Source organism: Mesoplodon mirus (genome assembly GCF_964341445.2).
Source record: "Mesoplodon mirus genome assembly, chromosome: 1".
Lineage (NCBI taxonomy): Eukaryota > Metazoa > Chordata > Mammalia > Artiodactyla > Ziphiidae > Mesoplodon > Mesoplodon mirus.
In genome coordinates this window covers 20,788,198-20,794,197 of record NC_138976.1, presented here as the reverse complement: position 1 = coordinate 20,794,197, position 6,000 = coordinate 20,788,198, and the positions used below count along the sequence as shown (strand labels likewise).

Sequence of the window (6,000 nt, the reverse complement as noted above, 5' to 3'; positions counted from 1 at the left end):
CAGGAAAGAAAGCCCAGAGATAAACCCACGCACATATGGTCAACTTATCTTTGATAAAGGAGGCAAGAATATACAGTGGAGAAAAGACAGCCTCTTCAATAAGTGGTGCAGGGAAAACTGGACAGGTACATGTAAAAGTATGAAATTAGAACACTCCCTAACACCACACACAAAAATAAACTCAAAATGGATTAAAGTCCTAAATGTAAAGCCAGACACTATCAAACTCCTAGAGGAAAACATAGGCAGAACACTCTATGACATAAATCACAGCAAGATCCTTTTTGACCCACCTCCTAGAGAAATGGAAATAAAAACAAAAATAAACAAATGGGACCTAATGAAACTTCAAAGCTTTTGCACAGCAAAGGAAACTATAAAGAAGACCAAAAGACAACCCTCAGAATGGGAGAAAATCTTTGCAAATGAAGCAACTGACAAAGGATTCATCTCCCAAATTTAGAAGCAGCTCATGCAGCTCAATATCAAAGAAACAACCCAATCCAAAAATGGGCAGAAGACCTATATAGACATTTCTCCAAAGAAGATAAACAGATTGCCAACAAACACATGAAAGGATGCTCAACATCACCAATCATTAGAGAAATGAAAATCAAAACTACATTGAGGTATCACCTCACACCGGTCAGAATGGCCATCATCAGAAAATCTCCAACAAGATTTATATGGGTGAACCAGTTGTGGTATATCCATACAATGTCATATCATACAGCAGAAGGATAGAATTATGAGGAATGCAACAAGGATGAATGTCAGCAACATTATGGTGAGAAAAAAGCTAGACACACAGGAGTATGTACTTTATGTTTCTGTTTATATGACTTTCTAGAAAAGGAAAAATGAATCTCTGGCGACAGAAAACATATCAGCAGTTGCCTGTATCATATATGGAGTAGAGAGTGACTGCAAAGAGGAAAGGGAAAACTGCAAAGGGGGTAATAGGAAAATTGTCTACCTTGATGGAAACAGAAGTTACAAAATATTTACATTTGTCAAAATTCATTAAAGTGTACATTCAAGTTAGTATATTTTTATATTATACCACAATATATTTCTTTTAATAAAAATAATTATGAAGAGTAGGTAAGGGGGCAAAGGACCTGAAAGCCAGCTTTAGCTATGTTAGAGCTGTAAAATCAAAAAAAGATCAAGTTGCCCCTAATTTAAAAACCAAGAAAATGCATACAAGTTGAGGAATAGAGATTTTAACTTATTTTAAGAGTGAGTTTTCTAACAATTAGAGCTTCCTAAAAATGAAATAAACTTATCTTGAGTTGGCAATTTCTTTCTCAGTGAGGACATTCAAGTACAATATGATGATCATTTTTCAGGTATGTTGTAGAAGTGCCTTAGAGATTGAAATTTGCATTAACCAATATTTAAGATGATTCAATAACATCAGAAAATATGCTATATTTATATATGCTCTTTTATGGTAGAGTTCTGTCTATAATGTTTTCTTTTTTTTTTTTTTTTTTTTTGCGGTACGCGGGCCTCTCACTGTTGTGACCTCTCCCGCCGCGGAGCACAGGCTCCGGACACGCAGGCCCAGCGGCCATGGCTCACGGGCCCAGTCGCTCCGCGGCATGTGGGATCTTCCCGGACCGGGGCACGAACCCGTATCCCCTGCATCGACAGGCGGACTCCCAACCACTGCGCCACCAGGGAAGCCCCTATAATGTTTTCTAAAATATCCTTTGAATTAATATTTCAATAGTAGTCTCCAGTGCTGCAAATGTAGGCCAGAAAGTTAGATCTGTGCACAGTCTATTTTTTAAGAAGCTTGTAATCTGGAAGAGAAGATAGACAAAAATGTTGTCGCAAAATGCAGTTAAGTTTCATAATAGAGATATCCTCATGCTCTTATATGACATGGAAGCAGTGTCACATTCTTAATATGTCATCTTTTTCTGAAATACTTCAGTATTAATTTCTCACAATTACAATAATTAATTAAGGCATGAATTATTTACAGAGAGATTCTAGTTATTCCTAAAATATTTAGAAATTGTTTTAACATGAAGGTATTTCTTAGAATACCTCCAGTAAAGTTCCAAAACATGTCTTTCAAAGCCTAAATGTGTTTGTACAATCCTGGCAAACCTCAAGGAAAAATGTGAATGTTGCTGATTATCCATCATTTAAAGTTTTCTAGGCTTTGGCATTTTTCTGTAAGTATAAATAATTGACTGTGAACTATGCAAAGAGTTGTTTTACCTGAATTTCTTTGAGATCCATCAGATGTGGCCATTAAAATGAGCCAATCTCCTCCATTACAACTACTCACTGTGCAGGCTTCTAGTCAAGCATTGGTGGAGATAGCACAGCTCAATTTAAATTAAAATTCAAGGCAATGTAACTAAACAAGTTAGTCCTATCCTTTTCCCCTTACTTTCCCTTAGAGAGTTTTTGAAGTTAGGAATTTGTAAAATGAAAATATTAAACCAAATTTAATAGCAAAATGTCATTTTTATCATTAGTGAAACCAAGCCCAGTTTCCATTTACCCCAAAGTATAAATTGCCTCTCTGAGAAGCAGTTCAAATTTAAGTCATGTCAGATTGGTGGTCTTTCTGAGTTTCAGTTTGGAACTCTTATTTGAAGTCATTGTTTCATTCAAGAGCATCTCAATATCAACAGCAGGTTTTCTACTTCAGCAAAAGCCTTGATGTACAGCAGTGCCATTGGGTCCAGAGGATAACCTCTTTGTACGTTTTTTTCTCCCAGTCTCACAGCAATGTTAAAGTCACTGATACCACAGAGCACATTTCTAATCCTGAGTATATGTCCTAATTTTGGCAGAAATCCACTCCTCCACTTTTATGCAATGTATTAACAACCAGCAATTTAATTGTATTTGTTGAGACTGTAATATCAACGTGAAGCATTCCTTTTTTGAAGCTCAAATTCTTAATATTTGCTTTCCCCTTTGCAAGAAATACTTACTCCTTTACTCCCTTGTCCCCTTAGGCTACCTACCTCATACGTCAATTAAGAAGACATTTCACAAGGGATGCCTTTCCTCATCCTTCCAGGTGAGAAAGGCTCCCTGTTCCATGGCTCATACTATCTTGTCTATATTTACTACAATTAGTAATTATTCTTTAGACTGCAGGCTCTAAGAAATATGGACAATGCTTGCTTTTCCCCACCTTGTATTACCAGCACCTAATGCAGTGCCTGGGACATAGCAGAAGTTCTATAAATATGTAATGATTGATGAATGAATGAATGAATGAATGAATGTGTTAGTAACAAGATAAATGCATAAATCGTATTTGTAAAGCACAATACAAAGTAATTTCATTAATATCCACCCACTTATTTGTACCTTTCTCTTCATTTATATATCTTAGAATTACTTTTAATTTTATCAGCAGGGATACAGGACTTCATGACTAAATTTTGATGAAATGTATTAGAAATATTTGTGAGTGAGTAAGCACTATGCCATGGTGAGAGAGAGAAAAAAAATAAAAGCTATTGCTATATTCTTTTTTTTTTTTTTTTTTTTTTTTTTTTGCGGTATGCGGGCCTCTCACTGTTGTGGCCTCTCCCGTTGCGGAGCACAGGCTCCGGATGCGCAGGCCCAGCCAGCGGCCATGGCTCACGGGCCCAGCCGCTCCGCGGCATATGGGATCCTCCCAGACCGGGGCACGAACCCGTATCCCCTGCATCGGCAGGCGGACTCTCAACCACTGCGCCACCAGGGAGGCCCTATTGCTATATTCTTGACTCAAGTCATACTCAATATTATTTGTTACATATTATATTACTCACACAAATGCATTCTCACTGGCATGGTATCACCTACATTATTATAATTTCCATTTCCTTTCCAATCCCTTTAAAGCCCATATCTGACCCTTAGACTTATTAAATTGCATTGTTTTAAACCACTTCTCCAATCTGTCAAGGTCATATTATGGTCATGTTGAATTTTGATCTTGACAAAGTATTAATCAGTCTTATCAACTAAAGAGAACTGTAAATTACTAAATCCACATGCCTTTCTATCATCCTAGTCTTGATGAAAATATTAAATAGCCTCTGGCCCAGGATTGACCTCTACATATAAAACTTCTGTCCACTTTGGTTGAGGAGGAACTATAAATGAGTTTAATTGTTCTACCTACTTTGTTTCCAATAAATAGGTATCTGGTGCTGATCTATTTTGATAAATTTGTGAATGAATTCAATTAGTAATATTTTTATAATATTAATATTTAATGTCTGATTTCAAGTCGTGGATGAAAAAATGCTAACATCAGTGAAAACTACTACTTGCCCAAATAGATTAATAATAGTAAGAACAATTAAAGTAGATTTTAAATCTACTGTCATGTTTATTTACTTTCCTGAATTGTTCCCACTGTGCCACTTCCTTACTTTCTGAATATGACAGGTTTGTGCATGACGTCCTCCTCTAGATGCTGTGCCATTAAGAAATCTCTCTGATTATAATAGGTGATTATCTATGATAGATAATAAGATAAATATGCTTGTGCATTTTCAATCACAAATCCATGTCTTGCACAATGAAATGATTTTACTTGTTGCTTGATCACGGGGACTTCTTCCTCTGAATAAATAAGACTTGACTTTGCCTCTTTATGCAGTCATCTGTTCACAGTTCTGCCTCTCTCCAGTAGACTGTGTCTCCTTAAAGACAAATGAATATTCATTCATCTTTGATCCCCACTGCTTAGCATGCATAGTAATTGTTCAACAAATATCTGTTTAATAAGTTAAACACCAATATGCCATGAAGTAGGAAAATCTGGAGATGTGAGTGGTCAAGATGGGGGGTGTGATTAAAGGACCCCTCTGAATTCTAAGAACAACATACTTAGGATGGAATGCATGAGTAATCAAAGGGGCTGACTACTTGACAACTAGTATGTATTCAATTTTCAAATTCTATATTATAAGCATCCCTGAGTGTAATTTGAAATGGATAGACAGGAATTTTTATTTTATTTTTTCTAATGAGGAAGCAGTGTAGTTCTCTATTCTCATGGCCTCTGTTGCTTCCTATGAATATTTCTCCAATATCTTGACATAATCATTTTCAGGAAGCCAAGAGAGTCCAAAAGAAAATGACAAACAACAGAAATTGCTTTCATTTTCTAGTGTTTGGAAAAACATAAAAATAGGTTTAAGTTTTTCAACCATACTTAGATTTCATGAGATTTTACTTGGTTTATAATCAATATGATAAGATGCATATATATGTATATAGAATCATCATTCATTTTAAATTGGAAATAATGTATATTCCCATGGCTGATTTGCAAACTGTCAATAATAAGAACCAAGCTTATGTCCTCCTAAGTCTTTTGTAGCCCCATTTTAACACATTTTCTGAAAGTTATTTCACTTCAACCAACCTAGATACTTTCTAAAAAAACAATAGATGACTTTTTAAAATTTTCATTTCAAAATGAAAATATTAAAATATGCTAAAAATTGGTGCAATAATGGAAGCTACAACTTACCATGTAAGTTTGTTTGTAATTGAGCAAAATATGTTCCAATAATTTTTGCACTGTATTTGCCTTTCTCTCTGTAATTATTAACCCTTTTTCTTTCACTATGGAATGTGAATTTTGATTTCTCATCTTCAAATTTGCCTTTAACTACATTTCTACCCTTATTTTTCTTCCGTCTGGAAGCTAAGTTTTCAAGAGAAAATTTGTTTCCACAAATATTGAACGTCTTCATATTAGGAATAATTCTAATGCAACTACTTTGTATTTGGAAATGTGCCACTGTGTTTAGGAAGGCCAAACACATACTTTTGGGTAAGTTCAAAAAAGATTACTCCAATGATTCAACCAGATATATTTCAAGCATATTGATAAGAATTTTCAAACTAATTGTGTGTGATAGCCATCAATTAAAGACGTAAAATGAATGCCTGCTATTTTAAAACATAATTAAGCCATGGAAAAGCTGTGCATTACTAGCATGTTCTGTA

At 35.2% G+C, this 6,000-nt stretch overlaps 1 long non-coding RNA gene across 7 annotated transcripts in view; it reads right to left on the bottom strand.

Moving 5' to 3' along the window:
* Nucleotides 1–3,743: 3,743 nt before the first annotated feature.
* The window catches only part of LOC309799839, a 112,990-nt gene continuing 110,733 nt past the window's right edge, over nucleotides 3,744–6,000 (bottom strand). For all 7 annotated transcript variants that reach the window (XR_014293355.1, XR_014293356.1, XR_014293357.1 and 4 more), the window contains one exon: nucleotides 3,744–4,682. This is a non-coding gene — a long non-coding RNA (uncharacterized lncRNA). The remainder of the gene's footprint in view (nucleotides 4,683–6,000) is intronic.